The 14,591-nt window shown below is 41.2% G+C and overlaps 1 long non-coding RNA gene across 1 annotated transcript in view; it reads left to right on the top strand.

Annotated features, from left to right (window-relative positions):
* Positions 1-5,570: 5,570 nt before the first annotated feature.
* The window catches only part of LOC118804747, a 77,335-nt gene continuing 68,314 nt past the window's right edge, over positions 5,571-14,591 (top strand). The window contains exon 1 of the long non-coding RNA XR_005007015.1: positions 5,571-5,669. This is a non-coding gene — a long non-coding RNA (uncharacterized LOC118804747). The remainder of the gene's footprint in view (positions 5,670-14,591) is intronic.

The following is a 14,591-nucleotide window of genomic DNA, read 5'->3' on the forward strand; positions in this document are numbered from 1 at the left end:
AATTGGACCTTAAAACCACTGTTGTATGTTTGAGGGAATGTTTACACTGTTTGTACCTTGATGAGCATAAAATGTACCTGCACAGAACCTTTATTTCTAGCAGTGTACATAGCGAAAAAAGAACAGGGCCTAAAATGGAGCCTTGCGGAACCCCAGATATCATAGCCACAGATGCAGAGGAGTATTTCCCATCAAAAGGCCCTGTGTTTAATATAAGAGATAAACCATTTAAGAGCCAAACTCTTGACTTCAATACAGGGTTTCAAATTTTCAATGAGTGGTCAACAGCGTCGAATGCAGTACTCAAGTCCAGCAAATCCAGGAAAGGAGGTCATTAGTCACTTTTAAAAGAGCAGACTCAGTACTGTGAAAGGCCCTAAAGCCCAAATGAAAAGTCTCAGAAATTTTGTTGCTCTCTAGTAGAAACAACTTTTTTGCCACTCTAACCAAAAATGAGTTTTGATACAGGCTGGTATTTCCTCAGAACCCCTATATCCAGATTATGCTTCTTTAAGAAGGGCTAAACAACTCACCTGCTTAAAACACTGTGCTGGATGCTACACTTGCATTTATAACTGAGAAAACATCAGATCCAATTGTATCAAAAATTTCCTTGAATAACTAAGATGGTTATAGGTATAACCTCATACACTGCAAAAAATTATGTCTTGGGGAGTGTAAACATCTCAAATATAGTCAATAAATAAGACTGTTGTAAGAATATTATGAGATTGTTTAACTTATTTCTAGACATTTTTACTTGTTTTTAAGCAGTTTTATCTTATAAAAGTGTCTTATTTCATTGGCAGATCATGTTACTTGTTTTAATCATTATTTCTTGAAATGAGCAAAATTATCTCCATTATTTCTCTAAACAAGTAAACTAATCTGCCAATGGAATAAGACACTTTCACCAGATAAAATCACTTAAAACAAGTAAAAATGTACAGAAACAGGTGGAATAATCTTATAATATTCTTACAACAGACTCATAATGAGAGATGTTAGATTTATTGACTGCATTTAAGAAGTTTTTACTTGTTAAGATATTATTATTTGCAGTGTTGAGAAACAATGCCAGATAACTGAGAGAAGAAAACCAGTTCAAAAGTCTCAGATGTTGGAATACCAGGCTGACAGACAAACGGCCTAATCACAGAAGATGAAATATTAGCTCTAATTATTTCAACCTCAGCCAGGAAGAAATCCAGAAAAACCTCACCGTTACAAGGAACAGGATTTAGTGCTGAATTTATCATATTAAGCAGAAATTTGGGTTCATGCTATTTTATGAGATCATCTCTAAAAAATATTCAGTTATAAATGAATAAAACAATTCTGCTGAAAATACATTTTATATTTTCTCCCTGAAGCATTACTTATAATGTTTGTGTGTGTCTACACAATTTATTTTTTCATACCTCTCTTTACAACTAAACAGGCTGTTTTTGTTGCTGTGCCCTCTTCAACACTGATACATGTAAATAAGCTCAATTGTGATTGGCTGTGCTGCATTGTGCCTCATTTAAAAAGCAGTCTGGGCTGAAACACTCCTTATAACTTCAGTCTGAGTGGGCGGGGCTAAACTGCTGTAGACTGAATAGGTGGATATATGTGAATGTGTTGGTTTTTGTGACATCAAAAAAATAGTGAATTCAAAATGGACTATTTTTGAAGCTTAGTTTCCATAAATGGACTATATGGACTGGTGATTGGTACGTTTTGAAACATTTTTATGCAACATTAAACTGTATTTAAACAAAATTCACCTTTCTTTGACATGGGGCCTTTAAACAATCCTGTAATCTGGAAGGGCTGCTGCTGCACTTCACACGTCCCTGATAAAGTCTACTCTGAATTCCGATCAGGAATTGCTCACCACCTCAGGATTAATCCCAGATTAAACACTGCAAATCCCAGCTACATATTGTTGTCTGACGGTTTGTGCTGGTGTGGTACTGAACAACTGCAGTGATTCAGCCTTTACACCAGAGGAACTGCTTTGTTTGAAGCTAACCTGACAGACTGATGAAGCTGAAGCGACAGAGTTATGATAAAAACTGAGAAAAATGTCTTGCAGAGTGAAAAATATACAAACCTCATTCCATAAAGTTGGGAGAGTAGGAAAAATGTAAACCAAAGTATAATTTTTAATCTGTATTGGTTTGAAAACAGTGCAAAGAGAAGATATTTCACGTTTCAACTAATTATTTTTTTGCACTTTTGTGGACTCCATTGTTGTTTATTGCACCTTATAATGTGCCACATCTTTTCAATGGTAATCATTTGTGGACTGCAGGCAGGCCAGACTATCACCTGCCCTCTCTTACTACAAAAGCCACACTGCTGTAACACATGCAGAAAGTGGCTTGGAATTGTCTTGCTGAAACAAGCAGGGACATCCCTGAAAAAGACGTCATCTAGATGGCAGCTTATGTTTCTCCAAAGAGCGTATGTACTCCTCAGCGTTAATGGTGCTTTCACAGATGTGCAGGTTACCCACTAATACCATGACAGATGCTGGCTTTTGAACTTTATGCTGGTAACAATCCGGAAAGTTATTTTCTTCTTTGGCCTGGAGAACAGAGGTCTGCGTGGGAGTTTTTTCAGTCCCGCACCCACCCGCTCCCGCAAGACATCATCCCGCTCCCACTCCCACCCTTTGCAACTCTTTAGGATGACTAAATTTTAATTATTTTCCTGTTATCACTTTATGTTGTTTGTGATTTAGTGATTATTCTGCTTTATGTAGTCCATTCATCAATTTGCCGGATTTCTGTTCATGTGTGCTCCGGTCCGCTCCCACCTGCAGGGGGCTGGTTTCCTGCCAGCTCCTGCGTGCAACACTGAAAATTAGTCCCGTTCATCAGAATACAGTACACATTTCCACTGTGTGTCAGTCCATTTCAGATTAGCTTTAGCCCAGAGAAGTCGGCGGCGTTTTCCTGATGTTGATTCTTGGCTTCCACTTTGCATAATAAAGTCTTAACTTGCATTAGTGGATGCAAAGCCAAACTGTGCTTCCTGACAAGTGTTTTCCAAAGTATTCCTGAGCCCACCGGGTTACATTCATTACAGAAGCATGTCGGTTTTTAATGCAGTGCCATCCGAAGGACCAAATGTCATGGGCATTCAATATTGGTTTTCAGCCTTGCCTTTTATGCTCTGAGATTTCTCTGGATTCTCTGAATCTTTTAATAATGTTATGTACCTTAAATTCCTTGCAATCGCGCATTGACAAATGTTGTTCTTAAACTGTTGGACTATTCGCTCACACAGTTTTTCACAAAGTGATGACTGAGCCTTTTGTGAAAGCTTTTTTATAGTCAATCATTACCTGTTACCTATTCACTTGTTTACCTGTGGAAAGTTCCAAAACAGGAGTTTTTGATCATTCCACAAACTTCCAAGTCTTACATTTGTCTCTGTCCCAACTTTTGTGGAATGTGTTGCAGGCATCAAATTTGGAATTGGCATATATTTATAGAAAACAATAAAGCTGATGAGGTAAAAACATTAAATGCCTCTTATTTGTGCTGTAAAACCCTGTAAAAGACAGTTTATAAATCACTGCCTTGTGTTTTTATTTGCAATGTAACTACTGTTCCAGTTTTTCTGGGTTTGGGTTATTAGTCACCACATTAAATACTGAGGCTGTTTACTTAGTTTTCAGTTAAAAGCTCATGTAGCCTCACAGTTATGCTAGTGTCTATGCACTGATTAGCATACAGCAAGAGGCTAGAACGCTAATCAGTGCAGAGACAACCATAACTTGTGTGCACAGTTCCTGTTTGGCTCATTATTGACACATTTCAAATCTAATGTGCATGTTAAAAATGTTTATATGGGTAAATAACTTCCAGTAGAAAGTTAACGCTTTTGCTGGTTAGCGCTGCAATCCCTAAATCACCTGTAGCGACTTCCAGTTTTCCAGTTTTGTGGCCTCTGGTTCACTATAATGTTCTGTCATGGCACAAAGGTTTCAATAGCAGAATGTTCTCTGGGAACTATTTTTTTGAGCCTTCAGGGGAATTTCTATAAATGATAAGAACAAAATTTTTCATGCAAACTTACCCTGGATATCAGTAGGCCTACAAAGAAAACATGGCCTGCTCTTGAAAAACATTCCCGAAATGTTCTAGGAGCCACATGGGTGACGTCTTGCTGGGATTGCCTCGTGAAAAACGGCAAATATTTTTTGTGAAATGAGCCAGAAAGCACCAGCTTAGGTGCGTCTCCTCAAATGGGAAACTAATCAGTATCTCTAGACCTTTAATGTAAAAATAATGTTAATTTTTACGAAATGTTATGGAAAATGATCAGATTGTTACATATTTTTAACAGATAGGTGAAATGTGAACTACGTTACTGTATCCTAATAAAGTGTATATGTGTATATAGATTCTTTCGTGTAAGACATATGCACAATACACATGCCGACTTTCCAAATTTCAAGTGCAGAAAAGGCATAAATAAGGAGTTAAATATGCATAAAAGTGATTTAGAGTGAGAAAAAGTAATTGACCCAGTCAGTTTCTTCATTTACTGTCTGTAAATGAAAATGCAACTCCACCGATTTTTCAGAATTTCTGCATAATTAAACGGTTAACTTGTAAAGTCATTCAGAGTGGTTTGGTGTGAAAAGCTCCGTTTTAAAGAAACTTACAGTCAGAATTGTTCCCAGTGGTGGTGATAGGAACCAGACGTCTGAAGAGTTTAAGCTACATCACAGAAAGTTGCTGAGACATTGTTTTATGACAGATTTGAGAAGTTTTGGCCTAAAACATATATACTTTCTGTCCTTCTATGGTGGAGGGGTATATGCAGGGCATTGTGAGGCAAAATAGTCCCCCCAAAAAAACTATTTTACCATCATTGAAAACATTAAATCTCAGCTGACTTGTGTAGGTTCACTGGTGGGTTTGGATAGTAAATTAAACATCTATATTTGTGTTGTAGACACGGTGACTGCTGGTTCCTATCACCACCACTGTAAAGAAATCTGAGCACCATTTCACACCAAACCATTCATCTCAGACACTGAATCATGTAGAAATTTCCAAAAAACAGTGGAATTTCCCCTTTAACAGGAGCCCAAACTGGACATTTCATTAGTGTACCCCACTAGATGGCAGATTCAGCAAAGTTTATATGATGTACAAGTAATTAAATAAAGGAATAATCATGATCAATGAAGTCTGAGCCTAAAAATAAAGTTTCCCCATGCAAAAAACATCATTCTCAGGGCCGTTTTCATTAGACAGCACACACTGCCCATCAGATAACAGGGGAAGGTCTGGCCGGTGCTCTTTAAGAAAAACCGGACCAGAGTATTTTCACATGTAGGGGGGAGATCCTTTTTTGGAAAGGGACGCACCAGTTTATGACAGTTAAGAAACGAGAAGATTAGTTAGTGTTGGCTTTTTTAAGATTTTTAAAGCTTGACACATCAGAAATCCAGCTAAATTATCTGTGTAAACGAGATTTCGTGCTTTTTGTGCGGCGCGGTCACCCCCCTGCCGCTGGAGAGTGGAGTCGCCCGATGCAGCAGGCTTTCAGTAAGCCAGTCAGTGGAGCCCAACACACAGGGCTGTGGGGAGCAAGTCGGCAGGGAAAGGCCAGAAAATACTACACGGCATCCTCATTTCCACCTCCATCTCAGCTCCGGGGTAAGTTATGAATCCGCTGTAGCGTTTAGCTTGACGAATCTGGCCGGACAGGGGCGCCTGCGCGTGTTAAAAGCTGCGAAAAAGCCCTGTTGAGCCAGTAACAGTAACCTCAGTGTGCTCAGCATCCCTCATCTATTGTTCAGCTGCTGGCATCCCAAATGCCATGGACATGTAAGCCAGCTGCTTGGCTGATTTCCCTCTTTTCTTTACATGTTTACACGGTTATTGTAGTACAGTATCTGAGTTGTGGGCTGCATCAGTATGTGCTGACAGTCATGCATGGCTTCATTCAGCAGCAGCTGCAGCTGCTTTTGCTGGTTTATTATTTTTTTCCTGCCTGGTTGCAGTTGCAGCCAAAGGTAAAGGTGGCTGGCTGTCATGACTCCAAATGTGTGGCAAGAAGATGTAAAATTGATTGCACTGATTTTCTTTTTCTGTTGATGTTTTAGTTTTGTAAGCTTTGGGGTCATCATAATCATAAACAGGCCTGCAACATGCCTCCACCAGGTTTAAGAGAGCTGCTTACATTAATTAAGGAACCACCCTGTTCCCTGTTCACATGACATTCAGGTTCCTTTTTGGCAGGAATGCTTTTTTTTGTCTTTTTATGCAATGTGGAGGTACGAGAAAGAAGGAAAAGAGGGGGAAGGGGGTTGGGGAGGTTATTAAGGGCTTTATAATGGTTTGCCCGCCTGCTTGGGTGCACATAAGGTGAGCTAAGCAGGCCTACCTGTCATGCAGTCATGTAGCAGGACGTGAAGATGTTTTGAAAGAAAGGTTTTCTGGTGCGTTTTCCCCTCCCTACAGCGAGTCGGTGCCTGGCACACGGCTCGGCACAACAGGCTTTTGAGTTATATCACAGTATTAGGATTAGAACGGCTGAAAGGGTGGGGGATCATGCGGTAGGCACATGAAATGAGAACCTGAAGCCTAAAACCATACCCGTAATCAGAACACGACCTGTGTGGTCTGTCGTTTGGAGCAACTGGTGTCAGACAGGAGGCTAGGCCACAGTGTCCAGGAGATGAGAAGTTCACGTTCACACCCTTTTCTAATTGGAGAGCACTTCTGAGATGAGCAGCGAGCACAGTTTAGTAGCCCGGTTTGAGTAACAGGTGTTAAATCTCTTGGTCAGTGCAGGTTAAAGGTCAGGCCTGGCTGTTTTTTTGAGGTTTTCAGTGTGTTAGATTGTGCTCCATGGTGTTCTCCTTTGCCAGAGTGGGTTACCTCAAATGTCTGAAGGGCATCGATCACTGCGGTGCCTTGTTTAGGCCGCTGGAGTCTGAGTCTGTCAGAACAGTTTCCACTGCAGCCAGTCATGCCGTGCAGCGTTAAAGCGGTAGTTCAGCTAGAAATGAAGTGTACACAGTTCACCCCTTACTCCTAGTGTAGCTCATCAGCCAAGACATGTTTGGTGTTTGAAGTCTGCTTCCTTAGGTTAGGCACTGGAGCTATGAGGCTAATGTAGCTAACAAGTAATGGAAGCTTATGTACACCAGTTAGCAGTGCGCAGACTAGTATTTTGCAAACTTGACCGAAGCTCATGATTGGGAATTTCTGATCTCTGACTAGTCAAGATCAAAGAAAGTGGCCCCTCAGCTGGGAATCACGGCTCGGAAGGTTGGGAAGGTGTCCTTATCCTTATGAGGTCACATCAGCATGGGCGCTACCACCGCCACCAGTGATAAAGCACCACTTCTCTGCTTGAGAGGTGAGATTATAGTAGAACTAGCTTTAGATTAACCAACGTACAGACAAAGTAGTTGGTCAAATCTGTAACGCTGACCGTAGGTTTGCTGTTTTGAGAAGGTGAATAAATCATAAACATGCAAAACTGAAATTTCCTTATTTTTTAATTATTTATTTTTTTAAAAGCTTCCCAATCCAGAGTGACTGGAGAGACTAAGCTGCAAAAACAGCCCATTTTTAATTCATTACTTTTGTGATGTCATGAAAACCGACACAGTTTGCGAAAAGTTTGGGCACCCCTGGTGTTTTGTTGTAAATAAGTTACACATCCTCCACAGAGACACACTTCTGCACATTTTATTTCACGTTTTGACCACAATTTCTGTTTATTTGCTTAACAAACCAGATAAAAAAGATCTAAAATGTGGCCTGTGCAAAAGTTTTATTTACATTTTATATTTTATGATTTATTTGTTTTCCCAGTGTGTTAAACTCAACAAAATAAATAGAAATTGTGCACTAAAATTAGCCACAAATGTTATTATTTAAGTTCTCTGTAGAGGATGTGCTGAATTATTTTCACTTAAAATGTGTTGAAATAATATTTTTACTTAATCAACAAAACATGTAATTTGAGTCGGGGTGTTCAAACTTTTGCATATTAGTGAATCAGGTCTTGTTAGGTCCACAGCAGTTTAGCCCCGCCCACTCACACTAAAGTTATAAGGAGAGTTTCAGCCTGAACTGCTTTTTGAATGTGGCACAACGCAGTGCAGCCAATCAGAACAGAGCTCATTTACATATATCTGTCTTAAAGGCACAGTAACAAAAACAGCCTGTTTGATTCTAAGGAATACAAAGAAGTTGGAAATGTTAAAAAATGCAGTAAAATGTAGGATATGAGTTCTTTAGCTGCCACTCATTGTGCTAACGTTAGCTGGCTGCTTTATGCTGTGTTGATTTATGATCGAATGCAGTGTAAATGATCAGAAACTTGTCTCAGAGCGTGTGGAGCTGTTCAGGATCTCTAATAGACTGTGCTTTCTGATGCTGTACGGCTCACTGTTATCTATAAACATGGACTGAAGGGCATTAATATAGCTAAAAACAGCAGCAGCTATCTTGAAGCCATTACTTTAGTCCATGTTTGTGAAAAGTGTTTCATACAGTGTCAGAAACCACACAATCAAGACTATTTGATTAGTGACATTTGAGATAAGAGGGAAAGTCTGCAAATTAGATTTTTGGCCAAACCGTGGCTTTAAACTGGTGGGCTGTGTTGCTGCTGGCTCGGCTCCAGCGGGCTGGTGTGGATGTGAATATGGAGCGGTGATTATAGGAGGAATGCCATGATGACTTAAGCAGAAGCAGCATGCGGAAATGAACACGGTTTGGAGGTAGCAGATGAAAATGCAGTCAGACAGATTCTCTCCGAGAGGCCTGAGGGGCCGCGCCGGCTCAGACTGCCCCATAGCTGCCTCGGTCCGGTGTGGGCATCAGTAAGATGGCCAGGGCTGGGCAGTACGAATAGAATTCATGATATTTTCCACGTACATAGTGGTATCACAGAATAAGATAATGTTTAATAATCTTAAAGGGGAACTCCACCCAAAAACTTCTACATAATTAAATGGTTAAGATGTAAACAGAGTCATTCAGAGTGGTTTGGTGTGAAACGCTCTGTTCTAGAGAAACTTACGGAGTCAGAACTGTTCACAGTGGTGGTGATAGGAACCAGACGTCCACCTCTAAAAGCTCCCTCACACAAAGGTTTTACATGAAATGGTCAGATATATACTGCCTGATGTCTGAGACACTGTTTTTATGATAGCTGTATGATAATGTTTTGGCTTAAAATGTATTTGAATCCATTTGTTCTAATCCATTCATGGTGGAGGGATACATGCATGAGTGTTGTTAGGCAAAATAGTCACCAAAGAAAACTTATTTTTTCAGATTTGTCACTATTTTACCATCATCAACATTCCATATAAACTCAGAAGACTCGTGTAGGTTCACTGGTGGTTTTAAATAGTAAATAAAATGTCTATATTTGTGTTGTAGTCATGGCGACCCCTGGTTCCTATCACCACCACTGTAAAGACATCTGTAAGTTGTACAATAATGAACCATTTCACATCAACCTGCTCTGAATGATTCTGTTTACATTTCAAGGACTGAATTATTCACAAATTTTGAAAAATGGGTGGAATTCCCCTTTAATCAGCCTGAGTGCTGTTACTCTACGCTAAATGAATGCTTTAGAAATGCGACATGGCTTGTTTTGATAGGACTGTGTTGTTCTGTTTCTCTTGAAGTTACACCAAGAGCAACCTTACACAGTATTCTGAATGGTAAAGGGGAATTCCACCACTTTTTCAAAATCGTTCAGGGTGGTTTGGTGTGAAATGCTCTGTTCTAGAGAAACAGAATTGTTCAGACTCAGTTTCTCTGTAACTTGTGGTGGTGATAAGAAGCAGACGTCTGAAATATCTGGTTTGTATCAGGACGTTCTGGGGCAAAAGAGTCCCCAAAGAAAACTTTTTTCAGACATTACATATAAAGCTCAGAAGACTCGTGTAGGTTCACTGGAGGTTTTGGATAGTAACTAAATATTAGTCTATATTTGTGTTGTAGTCATGGCGACCCCTGGGTCCTATCACCACCCCTCTAAACACTGGAAAAAATAATATCTTAACAAGTGAAAACCTCTCAAATGTAGTCAATAAATCTAATATCTCTCATTATGAGACTGTTGTAAGAATATTATAAGATTATTCCACCTGTTTCTGTACATTTTTACTTGTTTTAAGTGATTTTATCTGGTGAAAGTGTCTTATTCCATTGGCAGATTAGTTTACTTGTTTAGAGAAATAATGAAGGTAATTTTGCTCATTTCAAGAAATAATGATTAAAACAAGAAACATGATCTGACAAACTTTTATAAGATAAAACTGCTTAAAACAAGTAAAAAAAGTTTAGAAATAAGTTAAATAATCTCACAATGTTCTTTCGACAGTCTCACAATGAGAAACATTAGGCATATTGACTACATTTAAGATGTTTACACTTGCTAAGATATCATTTTTTGCAGTGAAGAATCTGAGTCTCTACAATCAACCATTTCACACCAAACCACTCTGAATGGCTCTTTTTACATCTCAAACACTAAATTCGGATGAAAATTTGAAAAATTGGTGGAAGTCCCCTTTAAGCACATTTATTTTTTTATTGATTTTGACCTGTTCTGTCAAAACAGTCTGAAGCAGGCAGCATATATAGGTAATTCATATCAATAAAATCAATACTGCTGTGCGACACCTATCAGCACACTGATATTGATGAGAGCTCCCCAGTGCTGCCTCTCGCTTGTGCATGTCCAGCCGCAGTGTTATAGCTGTCCACCTCACTCTGACCTCCAGGAGTGACTGGTTTATAACCCAGCAGGTCAGTCAGGTCAGCCAGATCTGCTCAGAAGGGGAAAGTCTGGGACATTTTCTGCTCATGATATGAGAGGTGAGTCGTGAAGCGTTCATGTGATTAATCCTGCTGGAATATCCCTGGACCCTTTAGAAGCGGCCCACTAACCCACCATTGCATAACCCCGAGGTGAATCCAGCCAACAGCGACTTTCTGTCCAGCACGTTCTGCTCTCTCCAAACAGGCCATTATAACGCACACGTTATTTGTTTTAAATTGCACATTCAACATTTTTCTTGCATTTTATTGTTTTCTTCCGATGTCTACTTTTTACATCTGTTTGGGTTTATTTAGAAAAAAGTTGCAGTTCATTTTACATGACCATTTTCTGACCTCTCTTTATCCCTTATTATCAAAGGGCTCGTACACCGATCAGGCATAACATTATGACCACCTCTAGGTGCACTTTGTAGTTCTACAGTTACAGACTGTAGTCCATCTGTTTCTCTGATACTTTGTTAGCCCCCTTTTACCCTGTTCGTCAGTGGTCAGGACCCCCATGGACCCTCACAGAGCAGCATGGGGGTCCTGACCACTGAAGAACAGGGTAAAAGGGGGCTAACAAAGTATCAGAGAAACAGATGGACTACAGTCTGTAACTGTAGAACTACAAAGTGCACCTATATAGTAAGTGGAGCTGATAAAATGGACAGTGAGCGTAGAAACAAGGAGGTGGTCATAATGTTACGCCTGACCGGTGTATTTTATTGTATTCATTTATTTTTAACGTTTGTGTGTCTGACCAGGGCATGTATCAGAGTTGTTGTAAAATGTGAAATGAAGCAAGATTGAAATTTAAAAGATTTTGTTTAGTAATTTGAGCAGTTTAGAATGTGATAAACTGCTAGGTCTGATTTTGGGCCTTTTGGAAAGCACTGTTTTTATAAATTGCACTCAAATTAGAATGTTTTTAGTAATGAAGTCAGTGTAGGTGTCCAGCACAGGTCAAACACTTACAGACCTGTGTTTCACTTCTTAATCATGGCAGTCTGAACATTTAAGAAAATATCATACAGCACCTTTAAGGTGACCCGAGATTGTTCTGGATCTGGATCAGTTGTATGTTGTATGTAGTTTTGTGTGATGTCCAGTCTTATCCAGTGTTAACCCCCTGATAAAACATCCCTTTTGTTTTGGTTTTTTTTTTCCCTGTTTGTTTTGTTTTTGTTTTCTCTTTGTCTTATACAAAGTCTCAATCAGTGACCCCAGTCTTTCAGATTCCCACACAGTTCTGTAGTGCTAACAATCACAGCCACATTAGTGACGTTCCTGCACTGGAAGCGTTTGTTTATTATGAAAGTGAAGGAGTAAATCAGTAAACACTCTCAGCCGCCATCGCTCACAAACACTCTCGCTCAGCCAGAGGAGCTCAGAAACGTCCGCAGTGAGGCGAGTGTGTACGAGTGAAATCCACTGATTCATCCATGAAGCGTCTGATTAAACGAATGTTCCTTCTTTCGTAAGGAGGAGTGGAACTGTGGGTCAGTGCAGGTTCAGTAGGACAGCAGTCTGTCAGAGAGAGCAAAATGGAAGGATTCAAAAAGGTTGGATAGATAAATATGCTAAGAAAGGCATGAGATATCGAAGCAGTATTTATTTGGCAGATTGGTTATAATGCATTAGAACTACACCTCCGTCAGGCTTTCAGAACACACAGTAATCGGTATCTGGTGTATCGACCACGGGGCGGAAATGACCGCTTCTGCGTGGTCTGGCATGGAGAGGATGCGTGTTTGTGAAATGGCGTGCCTTGCAGCCTCGATACGTGCCCAAAGTTCATCCGTGGTAGCTGCTGGTGGTCTCTGGCGTGCAACCATGGCCCAGATGTGCTCAGTGAGGGAAATCGTGCGAGCGTATGGGCCAGGGAAGAAGTTGCGCATGGAGGTTATCCTGGATATCTGTAGGACGATTCTTGCCACATGTGGTCGAGCATTGTCCTATTGGACTATGGCACCAGGAGGCATCTGTAAATAGAGTATCACCCCAGGCTCACATGCCTCTGTGATGTATCGCTGAACACTCAAGCAGTGCATGTGAGTTGCGAATGGAGTGGAACCCAATGGTAACCCAAACCATAACGCCTGGTGCTGGACCTGTATGGTGCTGCAGAATGCGGGTCTATATGAGCCGTTCGCCACTGTGCGTCCATACAGAGATTCGTCCATCAGGGTGCAGTAAACTGAAGGGGGGCTCGTTTGAAAACACAATATGATGCCAGTCGTCCTGACTCTGGTGACATCCTTGACATCGTTTGTTACAGTCGCGGGCTCCTGTGGTTGAGGGTCAGCAGTAGCCGCAGCAATGAGTGGCGAGTGGGAAGGCCTCACTGCTGTGAACGGTGTTGAACAGTGACATCCGTGGACGTGCGACACATCTCAGCTGTTGCACAGAGATCTCTGGTGAGGCTGTTCAGTCTGTCACCGCCATGAGCACCAGGCATCTGTCGTCCTGTTTGTTTGGGTGTCTGAGCGTCCAGACCACTCACTACAGTGAGTCTGACCCTCCTTTACCCACAGATGCCGTACTCTCCTCATCGTGGTCACAGAAGGAGAATCTGGCTTCTCACATTTCTGCAACTCTCCCACACTCAAGGTTCCTAAGAGAACTTAAACAAGATGGCGCTGTGGTAGCAGCATCCTGGTGCAGCAGCCTAGTCGATCTCTTCATTTCCCTTATGGGATTGAAGAAGTGTCGTCACTGACGATGAGCTAGAGGACTGCACAGGAACAACTCTTTACTTCCGCTTCTGCAAGGTTTCATCGCTTTCCCACCCACTCCTGCAGAAAACCGACCTGCTTACCGACTGACCACTGAGCTACAGGACTGCCTACCAACCGACCTTCTTGCCTACCTCCTGCCTGACCTACCGATCGACTTACCAACAGACCTACTGACTGAACAACTTAACTACCGAACTGACCGAACAACCGAGCCGCTGACTGACCCACTGACCTATCCACTGACCAACCCCCTGACCAACTACCTACTGACCGATTGACTCAGCTACCAAGTAACAGACAGACTTACAAATCTACTGACTGACCGAATGATCAATCTATCAACTGACCTACCAACTTAACAACTTAACTACTGACCGACCAACTGAGCCGCTGACATGCCCAACGACTGACCCACTAACCTATCTACTAACCAACCCACTGACTGTCCTACCTACTGACCAATCGACGGAGCTGCCAAGTGATCGACCGACTTACATACCTACTGATTAACCAAATGATCAATCTACCAACTGACCTACCGACCGAACAACTTAACCACTGACCAGCAAACCAAAGTACTGACCTACCTGCTAACTGACCCACTGACCGATCCACTAACCAACCCACTGACCGATCGACTGAGCTACTGAGTGACAGACTTATGCACCTACTAACCGACCGAATGATCTGTCTACTGACTGAAGATCTATCGACTTCACATGATTCTACAAAATGATCTAATAGGAATGCTCCAAAATTAATTTTATTACAACTTCTAAATTAATTTATAACTGCTAATGAATTTTTTAAGCATTCCTATTACATCATGCAATCTTCAGGAGGATTTGAGGACAAAAACAGTGGGAAAGAGAGGAAAGGAGGAGGGGAAGAAGTGGAGAAACAGGGCAGGGGTCAGGATCTGAGCTGGTGGGCTTGTTGGGGATGTTGTGATCTGAGGCAGAGCTGCTGGATTTGGAGTGGTGAAAGCGAGTTTGCTGCAGTATTACAGTGGGGTGGGTGTGGGGGTGGTGTT

The sequence above is a fragment of the Colossoma macropomum genome, unplaced genomic scaffold (genome assembly GCF_904425465.1).
Source record: "Colossoma macropomum unplaced genomic scaffold, Colossoma_macropomum, whole genome shotgun sequence".
In the NCBI taxonomy this organism is placed as follows: domain Eukaryota; kingdom Metazoa; phylum Chordata; class Actinopteri; order Characiformes; family Serrasalmidae; genus Colossoma; species Colossoma macropomum.